The 15000-nt window shown below is 32.9% G+C and overlaps 1 long non-coding RNA gene across 1 annotated transcript in view; it reads left to right on the plus strand.

The window, feature by feature from the left end:
• The window catches only part of LOC137640567 (uncharacterized), a 226513-nt gene that overhangs the window by 61851 nt on the left and 149662 nt on the right, over positions 1 to 15000 (plus strand). The window contains exon 2 of the long non-coding RNA XR_011044404.1: positions 12517 to 12560. This is a non-coding gene — a long non-coding RNA (uncharacterized lncRNA). The remainder of the gene's footprint in view (positions 1 to 12516; positions 12561 to 15000) is intronic.

The following is a 15000-nucleotide window of genomic DNA, read 5'->3' on the forward strand; positions in this document are numbered from 1 at the left end:
GTGACGGCAATATTGTGTTATGTCCCTAACTGCATTTAATGAAATATGGTAAAGGAACTCCTTAATTAACAGTTATGACTACTATCAGGATAATTCCCCCAATGAAATACCTCACATTCAACTGTATTTCACTAAGAGAGAGAGAGAGAGAGAGAGAGAGAGAGAGAAAAGCTGGTTGTCACTGTAGGCTTTTGTATTTGAAGCTTACCCAATGAAATACATTACATTCAACTGTATTTCACTCAAAAGAGAGAGAGAGAGAGAGAGAGAGAGAGAGAGAGAGAGAGAGAGAGAGAGAGAGAGACCTGTCACTGTAGGCTTTTGTATTTGAAGCTTACCCGATGAAATACATTACATCCAACTGTATTTCACTTAAAAAAGAGAGAGAGAGAGAGAGAGAGAGAGAGAGAGAGAGAGAGAGAGAGAGAGAGAGAGAGAGAGAGAAGCTGGCTGTCACTGTAGGCTTTTGTATTTGAAGCTTACTATTACTACGGCCCATTTAAACATATCTGTCTGTAGTCAGGATCCGGGTTGTAATGAGGGATAAAGGCGGTTCATGGCATTACGGCGGGATAGAACTCTCGACCTTATAGGCGCTGATTGTGGCCCATTATTGCCTGCGCCTTTATTCCTCTTATCAAAGGCCTCTTTGGCGTGAATTGTTATTGCGATGAGTCCGAATAATTATACGGGGTGGGCTTTTTATAGAAGCACTTTTTGAACTAGACGGTATTTGAGTGATTTTTGTCATACTCAATTTTTATTGTGTATCGTTTTACAGATTTTTCTTGGTATTTTAGGAAATTGTCTTATCTGTGTATCGTTATACAGAAGATTTTTCTTGGTATTTTAGGAAATTGTCTTATTTACAGAAGATTTTTCTTCGTATATTAGGAAATTGTCTTGTCTGTGTATCCATGTACAGAAGATTTTTTCTTGGTATTTTAGGAAATTGTCTTGTCTCTGTATCCTCGTACAAAAGATTTTTCTTGGTATTTTAGGAAATTGTCTTGTCTGTGTATCCACGTACAGAAGATTTTTCTTGGTATTTTAGGAAATTGTCTTATCTGTGTATCGTTTTACAGATTTTTCTTGGTATTTTAGGAAATTGTCTTATCTGTGTATCGTTTTACAGAAAATTTTTCTTGGTATTTTAGGAAATTATCTTATCCGTGTATCGTTTTACAGAAGATTTTTCTTGGTATTTTAGGAAATTATTTTATCTGTGTATCGTTTTACAGAAGATTTTTCTTGGTATTTTAGGAAATTATCTTATCTGTGTATCGTTTTACAGAAGATTTTTCTTGGTATTTTAGGAAAATTTCTTATATGTGTATCGTTGTAGAGAAGATTTTTCTTGGTATTTTAGGAAATTATCTGTGTATCGCTTTACAGAATTTTTTTTTAGTATTTTAGGAAATTATATTATTTGTGTATTCTCTTACAGAAGATTTTTTTTTTTTGGTATTTTAGGAAATTATCTTTTTTGTGTATCGTTTTACAGAAGATTTTTTCTTGGTATTTTAGGAAATTATCTGTGTATTGTTTTACACACGATTTTTCTTGGTATTTCAGGAAATTATATTATTTGTGTATCCTTTTACAGAAGATTTTTTTTTTTTCTTTTTTTGTATTCTAGGAAAGTATCTTACCTGTGTAGCGTTTCACAGTAGATTTTTCTTGGTATTTTAGGTAATTATGTTTTCTGTGTAGCGTTTTACAGAAGATTTTTCTTGGTATTTTAGGAAATTATCTTATCTGTGTATCGTTTTACAGAAGATTTTTTCTTGGTATTTTAAGTAATAATGTTTTCTTTGTATCATTTTACCGAAGATTTTTCTTGGTATTTTAGGAAATTATCTTATCTGTGTATCGTTTAACAGAAGATTTTTCTTAATATTTTAGGAAATTATCTTATCTGTGTATCGTTTAGCAGAAGATTTTTCTTAGTATTTTAGGAAATTATCTATTTTAAGTAATAATGTTTTCTTTGTATCGTTTTACAGAAGATTTTTCTTGGTATTTTAGGAAATTATCTTATCTGTGTATCGTTTAACAGAAGATTTTTCTTAGTATTTTAGGAAATTATCTTATCTGTGTATCGTTTTACAGAAGATTTTTTCTTGGTATTTTAAGTAATAATGTTTTCTTTGTATCATTTTACCGAAGATTTTTCTTGGTATTTTAGGAAATTATCTTATCTGTGTATCGTTTAACAGAAGATTTTTCTTAGTATTTTAGGAAATTATCTTATCTGTGTATCGTTTAGCAGAAGATTTTTCTTAGTATTTTAGGAAATTATCTTATCTGTGTATTGTTTTACAGAAGATTTTTCTTAGTATTTTAGGAAATTATCTTATCTGTGTATCGTTTAACAGAAGATTTTTCTTAGTATTTTAGGAAATTATCTTATCTGTGTATCGTTTAACCGAAGATTTTTCTTAGTATTTTAGGAAATTATCTTATCTGTGTATCGTTTAGCAGAAGATTTTTCTTAGTATTTTAGGAAATTATCTTATCTGTGTATTGTTTTACAGAAGATTTTTCTTAGTATTTTAGGAAATTATCTTATCTGTGTATCGTTTAACAGAAGATTTTTCTTAGTATTTTAGGAAATTATCTTATCTGTGTATCGTTTAACCGAAGATTTTTCTTAGTATTTTAGGAAATTATCTTATCTGTGTATCGTTTAGCAGAAGATTTTTCTTAGTATTTTAGGAAATTATCTTATCTGTGTATCGTTTTACAGAAGATTTTTCTTGGTATTTTAGGAAATTATCTTATCTGTGTATCGTTTAACAGAAGATTTTTCTTAGTATTTTAGGAGATTATCTTATCTGTGTATCGTTTAGCAGAAGATTTTTCTTAGTATTTTAGGAAATTATCTTATCTGTGTATTGTTTTACAGAAGATTTTTCTTAGTATTTTAGGAAATTATCTTATCTGTGTATCGTTTAACAGAAGATTTTTCTTAGTATTTTAGGAAATTATCTTATCTGTGTATCGTTTTACAGAAGATTTTTTCTTGGTATTTTAAGTAATAATGTTTTCTTTGTATCATTTTACCGAAGATTTTTCTTGGTATTTTAGGAAATTATCTTATCTGTGTATCGTTTAACAGAAGATTTTTCTTAGTATTTTAGGAAATTATCTTATCTGTGTATCGTTTAGCAGAAGATTTTTCTTAGTATTTTAGGAAATTATCTTATCTGTGTATTGTTTTACAGAAGATTTTTCTTAGTATTTTAGGAAATTATCTTATCTGTGTATCGTTTAACAGAAGATTTTTCTTAGTATTTTAGGAAATTATCTTATCTGTGTATCGTTTTACAGAAGATTTTTTCTTGGTATTTTAAGTAATAATGTTTTCTTTGTATCATTTTACCGAAGATTTTTCTTGGTATTTTAGGAAATTATCTTATCTGTGTATCGTTTAACAGAAGATTTTTCTTAATATTTTAGGAAATTATCTTATCTGTGTATCGTTTAGCAGAAGATTTTTCTTAGTATTTTAGGAAATTATCTTATCTGTGTATTGTTTTACAGAAGATTTTTCTTGGTATTTTAGGAAAATATCTTACCTGTGTATCGTTTACCAGAGGATCTTTTCATGGTTATTCAATGAGAATTAAAGCCCGGTTTATTATCCGGAAGCGTCTTTCAAGATATGTCACTGAGTTTTTTTAAAAGATCTGGGATTTTTTTTTTTTTTTTTTTTTTTTTGCGTTAAACACCAAGAATTTTAGCTTTTATTCTTCCATTTAACTGAAATTTTCTTTACAATTTGATCCCTAGCATTTTTAGCTGGTCAGCGAAAATGCCTGTTTGCTTTCCTGTCAGCGCCTGTCAATTATTCTGTCTCAAAATACCACATGTTTACTTGCTTACTCCTGTGTTTGCTTTTGCAAACGATTCTGTTAGTCACTGGGCCTTCTTATTCAGCGTTCTTACTGAAACTATCTGAATATATTTAATTGCCTTACTAGATTTCCATTTTTCTGTCAGTCTGTCTAAGTGGTTTAACCACACTTTACATAACTCTCATTAATACTTAACTGTCCAAACTATTCCCTACCATGGTTAGTTAACTAACTGTCATCATTCTTCTTTCACCTACCTTTCCTATCAGCTAGAAGAAGAAGAAGAAGAAGAAAGAGACTCGAGAGTAGTGGAAGTTATGAGTTTGACTTCAGTCGCTTCTGACCAAAGGAGATTTTTGGGGAGTGGTGTCTGTTAGTAAGGATCTAATTCAGACGCTCCCCCCCCCCCTTTCTTCCATCTCCCTTCCCCCATTCATCCCCCCCTCCCCCTCCTTCCTTCCCTCCAAAGCCTACTACTTTTGAATCACCATCCCCACCTCTTTTATGCCTCCATCACCAGCACCAGCACCACCACCACCACCCTCCTCCTCCTCCTCCTCCTCCTCCTCCTCCTCCTCCTCCTCCTCCTCCCTCCTCCTCCTCCTCCTCAGTCAACTGAGCTTGAGGAATGCCATAATCAAGGCCGTTTCGTTTCTTGTGGTAACTGGGTACCAGCATTTAGAGAAGCCTGTTCAGCCATCGACAGAACACTGGTAAAATATTACTTCTGGAAATGGTAACTTTTAGGTTTAGAACTGATGAATTAGGGCGACCCAATTTAAGGTCACTAGTTGCTTTTGGAGATTGGAACTTAGTTCAACTTACTGTTAGTAAGTTAACTCTTCTCTTCTGAAGGTGATTACTCATTACGAAAACAGGTAACTTGTTTCTTACTGCGACCGATCGTTAGTAACGGGTTACTTCTGGGAGTTTTGTTGATTTTGGAGATTGAGACTTTGTTCAACTTATGTTAAGAAGTTAACTCTTCTCTTCTGGTGGTGATTACTCATTACGAAAACAGGTAACTTGTTTCTTACTGCGACCGATCATTAGTAACGGGTTACTTCTGGGAGTTTTGTCGCTTTTGGAGATTGGAACTTAGTTCAACTTAATGTTAAGAAGTTAACTCTTCTCTCCTGGAGGTGATTACTCATTACGAAAACAGGTAACGTGTTTCTTACTGCGGCCGATCGTTAGTAACGGGTTACTTCTGGGAGTTTTGTTGCTTTTGGAGATTGGAACTGTGCCTAACTGTTCTCTTCTGGAGCTGATTACTCATTACGAAAACAGGTAACTCGTTTTTTACTTCGACTGACTACTAGTAACGTGTTACCTCAGGGAGTTATTAGTTACTAGTGCACCCGAGCCGTCAAAAATGACATATAATATTTAGGTAGATATGCACACTCAAATTCAACCCTTCCCACCACCTCACCCTTTCCTAACTACAACCCTCTGGTTCGGCAATTTGTGGGAGAGTGGTCTCCGAGTGCACTTCTCGGGGTACCCCCTCTCACCAGGGTATGACTAGTCCTCTCCCCCCTGAGCGTGACAATATATATATATATATATATATATATATATATATATATATATATATATATATATATATATATTTATATATTTATATATATATATCCTTTTTACCACTTCTGTGTATCTCCATGTTTCCCACCTCCTTCAATTCTTCTTGCGTCCCATATAACACTAACAGTTCATCGCCAAGAGTTTTATCACATTTTCCCCTTCAATTGCATTCGCCTTCCATACATTACTTAAAAAAAGCGTTTATTTTCTCACCTTGGCTTCCGCAATTAGCTTAAGCTTCCTGCCAATCTTTTGTACACTTTATACTCCTTTTCTGTTTTCTCCAATTGTCTCAATTATTTTTTCATCTCGCCATTATTCTTTATGTTTACCTCATGACAAATAAATTTGTTTTTATAATTCTATTTTCTAAATGCTAACTTCCATTGTTTCATCATTTTGGTTTCCAATCATTCCTGATGATCAGAAACGTAAGGCAACAAAAGTTATCAATCTTCACTTTTTTTAGCTGATAGGGAAGATGGGTGAAAGAAATTAATAGTTTGGAAAGCTCAGTATTAGTAAGAGTAATTACGTGTGGTTCAACCATAATTTTATTTATATAGAGGTACAATTTTTTTTTGTTACTTTGGTATTTCCAAAACGAACGGTCACAAAACTCTGGATCTCTTAGTTTATAACCATATGAATCATCGAATATTGCCAGTATTTCTCCTTTTCGCACCCAACTTTCAATAGGCCTCATCGGATGATCGATCAGAAATTACCACCTTTATTTTTCTTCTGCTGACATTTCGTGGAAGAGGAATTGATAAACAAGTCTATGCATAAATGAAAATGAAATATAGAACTGTTGGAGAGTAATAATGATACCATTCCCAAATATATATGACGAAAAAATAGCTTGGATATTGATGTAGCGAAATCCAAAGATATCTTGATGTCTTCTTTCAACCAGATTAGTCATCAGACTTAGAACGGTAAAAAGAAAGGTCTAAGATCAGAAACATACTTAAGATTTTCAGTATAAGACTATATTTGTAAAATGGCTGCCTCAGAGTGTCAATTATTTGTCCTTGGAGGTTATTATTATTATTATTAAAAGAAGGAGTTTTATCAGCCCAATGAGTCAAGCTTGACTCACAGGGCTGGCCCGAAAAAAAAATCGGGATATAAAGAATTATAAGATTATCAAAATTCAATTGATAAGGAAAAAAATAAATAAATGAAAAAAAAATAATTATATATATATACAGTATATACTTATAATCTTTAAATATTCTAAATATGGGTGAATAGATACTAACGGGTCAGAATTAAAGTAAGCATGTCCTAAAAAAAACCAATGGGCAAGTCGGCCTTATTTTTAGCCCTCCCCCCTTTTTAATGCATCTTAATAAACTTATGGGCAAGCCCTTGTACACATGCATGTGCGAATGTGCTGTGCTGACGCGCGTGTGAATGTCTGTGAGTTTGGGGGGGGGGGGGGGAGGAACCGAACTCTAATGAACCTCATAACATGTGGGTGTCCTCATGAGTCAGTTGACGAACATGCGGGTCATGTGGTCGAAGATTCATGCGCTTGTGTGTGTGTTTGTGTGTGTGTGTGTGAGTGTGTTTACTTGTGCTTAGTGTGTTTCATTTTTGAAGAGCATCTGTTTGTCTTTCCATTTTTGTGTGTGTATATTTTTAAGCTTGTGCATGCGTGTATATAAATGTGCATCAAAGCGTGCAAATGTTATCATATATATATATATATATATATATATATATATATATATATATATATATATAAATTTATATATACAGTATATATATAAATTTGTATATACTATATATATGAATTTATATATATATACATATATATAAATTATATATATATATATATATATATATATATATATATATATATATATGTGTGTGTGTGTGTGTGTGTATGTAAGTACTGTATGTGTGTGTGTATCCGACACATACATATATATGAATATATATATATATATATATATATATATATATATATATATATATATATATATATATATGTATATATATATTATATATATTTTATTATATATTTATATGTGTGTGTGTGTACTGTATATACAGAGAGAGAGAGAGAGAGAGAGAGAGAGAGAGAGAGAGAGAGAGAGAGAGAGAGAGAGAGAGAGAGAGTGAGTTAAAAGAAAGTTTCTTCAAAAGACCTCACCAGAATTTCACCCCTGATAGAAGCTGCTCATATTTTAGACGCTCCTCTAACTGCATTTAGGGACTTAGTCAGCAATGCTTATTAAAAACACGGTTCTAATTTCTGTGAGAGACTCTGTTCGCGTTTTTTTTTTTTTTCATTCTCTGACAGATGAATTAACTGTTTGTTATCTCTTATAGCTAAATTAAAGTATGAGAAGCGCTGTAGCGAAAGCTTTCCCACAGTTCGTGCGTTTGTTTGTTCGTGGAATGAAGGGATATTATTATTATTATTATTATTATTATTACTATAATGTGGATTGGCTTCGTTATAGAGGATGGTGGAAAAGAGGATAGCATTATTATTATTATTATTATTATTATTATTATTATTATTATTATTATTATTATTATTATTATTATTATTATTATATGGATTAGCTTGGTTATAGGGGATTGTGGAATGAAGGGATATTATTTTTATTAGTATTCTTATTATTATTATTATTATTATTATTATTATTATTATTATTATTATTATTATTATTATTATTATTATTATTATTATTATTATTATTATATGGATTAGCTTGGTTATAGGGGATTGTGGAATGAAGGGATATTATTTTTATTAGTATTCTTATTATTATTATTATTATTATTATTATTATTATTATTATTATAAGTTATAATGTGGATTGGCTTCGTTATAGGGGATGGTGGAAAAAAGGATAGCATTATTATTATTATTATTATTATTATTATTGTTACTTGCCGAGCTTTAACCCTAGCTGGAAAAGCAGGATGCTATAAGCCCAAGGGCTCCATCAGGGAAAATAGCCCACTGAGGAAAGGATATAAGGAAATAAATAAACTACGAGAGAAGTAATTAAAAATTAAAATAAAATACTTTAAGAATCGTAACAACATTAGAATAAATCTTTCATATATAAACTATAAAAACTTGAAAAATAAAAATAAAAAACAAGGAAAGGAGTAACCTAGAAATGCGTCCGAGTATACCCTCAACAAAGAGAGTTAGTTGTCATATAACTGAAAAGGAGAGAAATATGCTAATAATTAATTTTAATTTCTTTTAGTTGCTAGGAAAGGTGGGTGAAAGAAGAATGATCGCAGTTAGGTAGATAAACATGTTATTATTATTATTATTATTATTATTATTATTATTATTATTATTATTATGTGCTAAGCTACAACCCTAGTTGGAAAAGCAAGATGCTATAAGCCCAGGGGTTCCAACAGGGAAAATAGCCCAGTGAGGAAAGGAAACAAGGAAAAATTAAATTTTAAGAAGAGTAACATAAAAATAAATATTTCCTATATAAACTTTAAAAACTTTAACAAAACAAGAAGAAGAGAACTAGGAGCTCTAACAGGGAAAATAGCCCAGTGAGGAAAGGAAACAAGGAAAAATAAAATTTTAAGAAGAGTAACATTAAAATTTAAAATATTAAATATTGAGTATTAGAAGAAGTAATGTAATGTGTGGTGTAATCACAGTTTTATTTAAATAAAAAATAAATTTTTCTTATGGTTTTAAAGATGGCTTATTACAATAATTTCCCTTTTTTCTCTTTTTTTTGTTTCATGGTATTTTTGGTTACTGGCGTAGTATTTTCTGATGTTGAGGTTGATCTAGGGTTGCGTGAAGCGTTAACATTATCTCAAAATTTTGTTGTAGTTAGACCTGACAGGGTTTAATAAAAAAAGAAACTATATCAATCCATCAATGAGTATCAACGAGAGGAGTGAATTAAGATCCTGCTCCAGCCTAAGCAGAAAAAATAAGTTATATAATTCTTGGTAGCTCCAAATTAACCATTAATGTGACCGCCTACTGTACATTGTGATACTTAGGTTATTTTATGAAGTACATTCAGATAGAGCTTGATAGCACACGTCTTGTCCAAAAGCTTCAGACTTTTCTGGTACCGTCTCTAAAAAGATTATTTATTGATTCATACAAATGACACTTCATCAAACTTAAAAGTAAAGTTAAATTTGTCTGGTTCCAATTCTAGTTTCATCAGACTAGATGCTCACCAGAATGTCAGCCGGGCAAGACTGTACCAACCGTGTGTCACACAATTGTACATAATTCCTTTTGTATATATTATGCTTGCATCTTCGCTCTTCCCTTGCACTAAAAAGAACCATAAAAAACATGTCTGCGTGTCGCCTATGTAACAATGTCATTTTCTCGAACATATAATTTCCTGTTGCCTTGAGATTTTGTATATAATGGAGAGTGTTCCATAATAAATTAACTCAGTTGCTTTCACACTGCCTTTGAGTTCACAACCTTTCTCTCGGCACCGTCACAAGACCAACTCCCCAATGTGGTGCCCGACCACAGCATGGCCTTCCCCAGTAAACAGCTTAAACTCACGGTCGTGGGCTGGGATCAATCTGCTGCCATGCTGAATGCTAGGCGAACACGTTACCACTGCATTATCTTGGAGGCCTAGTAGCTCCAAAGAGGGCATTCAATTTTCTCTCAATTCTTTGGATTTTCTTAAACTGTAGGCTATTCTCTTTGGAAGTTGACTTTTCATTTTTTTTTAATTATAAAAATACAATTACATTTCATTCATTTACATTTTTTGTGTAATTATTCTATTTACAAAAATATAACAAAAATATAACAAAATATAGATATTAATTCATGTTTACAAAAATAAATAAATCAACATAAATCAAAATCAAAATACATATTCTAGAAATTCTTTTAAGATGGTTTCTCTAAAAGGCTGGTCTACACTTTCAGTGGGCAGCTGAGGTTTCTGAGTTGGGTAACAGCTAGTACGTGGATAATGATAGTGTAGACGCAAACAACCGAAGCACCATCTCTGAACGAGGCATTACCTGAACAAGCTATATATTCGAGCATGGCCACCTGCGTTACAATTGGACATTATACCCAATGCGTTAGTACCTGACTAATCACAGTGAATGATGGGTGTTGCCGCTTCAGTGATGCACCCTTTGAGTGGACAAAACCAAAATTACACCGAATTGAGAAATATAGAGAACATCTCTGCCTATGGAAGGTAAAATGTGCGGACTATAAAGAAATCTTAAAACAAGAGTATACTATGAGCTATGCTTGTTAGTGAAGGAAATCAGTGCTAAATGCACCCTTAAGACAGTCAAGAAGTAAAATGAACACCTTGCGAAGTCAATACAATAAGAAATTAAAGATGATCGTGAGATGCACGAAGTCAAACGCTGACAATGATTACATAATATATTAACCCAAGTTATGGTGCTTCAAATACCCTGAGCTCCTGAGTTGGAGAGCAGGAACGGTGAGCTGTTTAAAGATGTTTAGTTTGATGTAATCATGTTAACTTGTAAAATCCACTTTCCTTACTATATTTATAATGATGCCGCTTTAATTAGGATGACACATTTACATTTGAAAAGGTCCTGTTTTTGTTAAAATTATTTTTGTATATATACATTAAAATAAAATAAAAATCTGTGTATATATGATAAATAAAAAAGACCCTCAATTTATGAAAAATTATATTTGTTTCAAGTTTTTGAAGGGACCATCTCCATATTCAGAAAACAAATAATTTGTTTTCGGAAGAGGAAGGGAATTTGAAATAAATTTATTTTTTCATGAATTGTGTGTTTACTTTTATATATATACATATATATAAATACGCATATATATAAATTATATATATATATATACACACACACACATATATATATATATATATATATATATATATAGATTATATTATTTATTATGAGGTACAGGACACGCGACACAGCCTATTCTATGTCTTGACCTCTTCAAAAAATAATTGATAAAAAGAGAGAGAAAAATGTAAATAAGTATACAATACACTGTTATAGGAAAACACATATAAGACATTTGCACTGTAATATTTTCATGTGTTTCTTAAACAAAACCTTATACAAGTCAGTGACATCTGTACTGTAACACAGCAGTACACTGCAAAGCTACTCTCACACTGAAATCGATAGAGAAGCTGAGTAGTCGGTACAGTCCGCCCATCAGTATAGTTTAATCTGCGTGCATTTTTACAATTGAAATCTAAAAATATATGTCAAAGGGTTTCTCCTTAATCACCGGGGACAAAAAGAATGGAGGGTATTCTAGCATTCTTCACGTTAAAATCATCTTTCCTTTTGTACAGTTTAACTCAAGTTTTGCGAAGAGATGGATCCTTTGGAAATCTGTAAAATGAAAGGCCTTTTTTTTGGCAATGTCGATTATGATTATTGCACCCCAACACAGCATATACCGCTATCTTCGTTATCTCCTATCAACTGATTGACATATTAAAAGATCGGCAAATTCCCGCGTAAAGCAGTGTGATTCTTGCCACTTAGCTGGGTTCCGAGTGACGTCACTGCGCCTTTCTCTTTGTCTCACCATGCTTCACCACCCTCCTTGGAAACTGATGAGTTGTTTGCTGCAGCATCTTAGATGCCCAATGATAGTGTAGATCCGCTTTTATGCAGTCTTTTCTTGCTTATGTGGTTATAAATATTGGGATCGTAACTAAATATTCCATTATATGTAAAAAAAAAAAAAAAAAGAATACGGATTATGGTTGGTGCACCACTGGGTAAGATTCTCGGTAAATATTCAGAAGCGTCGGAAGTTGAGCAGACGTTAACTTTACGGGATAAAAAAATGATAATATAGAAATTTTAGAATCTACTTCTTATAAATTTTTATGTAATTATAATGTTCTTTTATTGTTTAGATATCATTATATTCAATCTTCAGGTATATGACTATAGTTTCAGTAATTTTGACGGTAATGGAATATGAGTATCTATTATATTTACCAATAGAAAAATTTTTATATAATGCAATACTCAGAACAATTGAAATATTATTTCTTATCATTTTCAGGTGGCGAAGAAGAAAACTGGAAGAGAGTTCGAGTCTTAATCCTTGTGAGTAAAAGTAACTGTCTGTCTGATTGTGCTGTGGTCGATTTGTTTACGGACCCATTAAAGACAATTATTGTTAACAGGCGAGGTTCAAGACTTAGAAATATGTATGATGTCTTCATATTAATATTAACTATAGTCAATTTTTTTTAGTGAGGCAGATTTGCACCAACTCGCAGGGGTGCCCTTTTAGCTTGGAAAGTTTCCTGACAGCTGATTAGTCAGAAGTATTCGGACAAAAATGCTACTGACCTGTCAGCTATTAGGAAACTATTCCCGAGCTAAAAGAGCACCCCTGCAAGTTGGTGCAAATCTGCTTCACTAGAAAAAATTACTATAGATGGGCACTCATTAGAGCGCAACCTCCGTCGCGGCAGCTCATTTCTCGAACTTTTGCTTGACCTTGACCTTTGACCTTAACGTGCATAAATTGGCGTGGATTTTCATACACTTAAATATGAACAAAGTTTTGAAGTCTGTAACAACGATGTCTAAACTTATGGCTGATTACATTAATTGGACATTTTGCTTGACCTTGACTTTTGACCTAGACCATAAAAAAATTAATAATTTCCGGCTTTTCACATAACAGTTAATCCCTGCAAGTTATCATTACTCTCCGATTAAGATTGTAGCCAGGGAGCTGTTCACAAACACACACACGGCGTAAGAAATAACCTCCTTCGAACTTCGTTGGTGGAGGTAATAATAATAATAATTCTTTCAAAATCAGAGTATTTTCAAGACCTTATTCACCTATAGATAAAGTTTGAATGGTCCGACCAGGTTTATATAAGGCTTATTCTTCTTCAAATTATTCATTCCAGACATTGTATGCATATCACACTATTCTTTCCTCGTGAGGTCGATGGCTCAAGCCTACAAATAGCTGGAGTTCGCTATATATTTTTATATATAAGAATGTTTTGTGATATATAATGTTTATACATAAGAATATTTTAGAAGATATAATATTGAAATAATTGTGAAGACATTCTTTTTTTCGTGTAGCGGTATTTTATTGAATTACGTGATTGGAACTGTTTATTGTATACATTTTAATTAATTTACTTTTCGCAGTGAAGAACATTATCATGATATAGATGAAATATTCAAGTGGTTCAACGTCTTGTGTTTAGTATGAGATTTCATTCTCAACAAGTCTATCAATTGAAATATTATTTTTAGAAAAAAATATACATACCAAAGGTCGACGGGCTTATGTCTTATTAAGAAATATATCGATAGTAATTATTCGGGTTAAAAGCGTTCACAATATTAAAGGAAAATTAACTTTTTATGTAACCTATAATCATAATATCAGAAAAAAATAACCTTTAATGCCATATAAATTATTATATTTGTTTGTCTTCTGGTTTTGTCTATTTACAAACAGCAACAAACAGCAAATATGTCCTTAGTCATGTCTGGGGTTTGGTCATTTTCATCGCCACGCTAGCCATTGTGGATTGGTTAGGTGGGATACTTTAATCTAATTGTTCACAGCAAACCAACTTAGTATGGTTAACACTGACTAGTACAGCTTTGCTGATCATTGCTGGTAGCACGGCAGTACAACGGTCGTAATCATCTTAGTTTGCACTCATATGTGAATGACTTAAGGTTGACTGGAATACAGGTGCGGAGAAGGCGGCCATAAAGAGTCTGTGCAAGAGAGCGTCCAACAGGTGTCAGGGTGTTCTGGAGATCTAGCAGTTTGCTATGAAAGGCTTCACAGTCTATGTTCCCCTATGGGGAATTTTTGAAGGTGAGGTGTTTGACAGCTTTCACAACAACTTCCACATGTACATTAGACTAAGGGTAATGTGGAAAAGTAAAGATGAGGTGAATGTCCCAGCAGTCAGTGAATTGCTTGAAGTCTTGGCTGGAAAAATGGACGCCAACCTCTTGGAAGAAAGCTCAACAATCTTATGACTCTGGTTGCAGTTGTGTCATGTCTGCAGGGGACAACCATGGACCAACTCAAAGTCTTTTTGCAATAACAAGGAAGTATTTCCCTGTTACGTGGAAGAAGTGTGCTGACACACTCGAAGGGCTGAAATGGTTGGTCTTCGCACATATAAGGTTCTTGTTGCTAACTGAGGAGAAGCTGTTGACAGGTGGTGCAACTCTCTACTGTACTTTTTATTTCGTCATCAATGCCTGGTCAAAATACTATCTGTCTTGTACGATGTTGAGTGGCTGTCATGGAGGAGAGACAAAGTGCCTCTAGGGAGTGTTGCAGGGGTGATGATCAGGGCTCCGTATAACACTAACTCCCCATCTGCATAAAATGCTATACTACTGCTTCCAATATGGGAGGCCATAGGTATGGAAGTCACACTGGCTAGTGGGAAAGCCGTTTGAGATGTAGTGGACTAGGCGATTGTAGTCTTGATCCTGAGATGCAATGATGTGAGTTTCTTGTAGAGTTCTATCTTCT

The sequence above is a fragment of the Palaemon carinicauda genome, chromosome 5 (assembly GCF_036898095.1).
Source record: "Palaemon carinicauda isolate YSFRI2023 chromosome 5, ASM3689809v2, whole genome shotgun sequence".
Classification (NCBI taxonomy): Eukaryota; Metazoa; Arthropoda; class Malacostraca; order Decapoda; family Palaemonidae; genus Palaemon; species Palaemon carinicauda.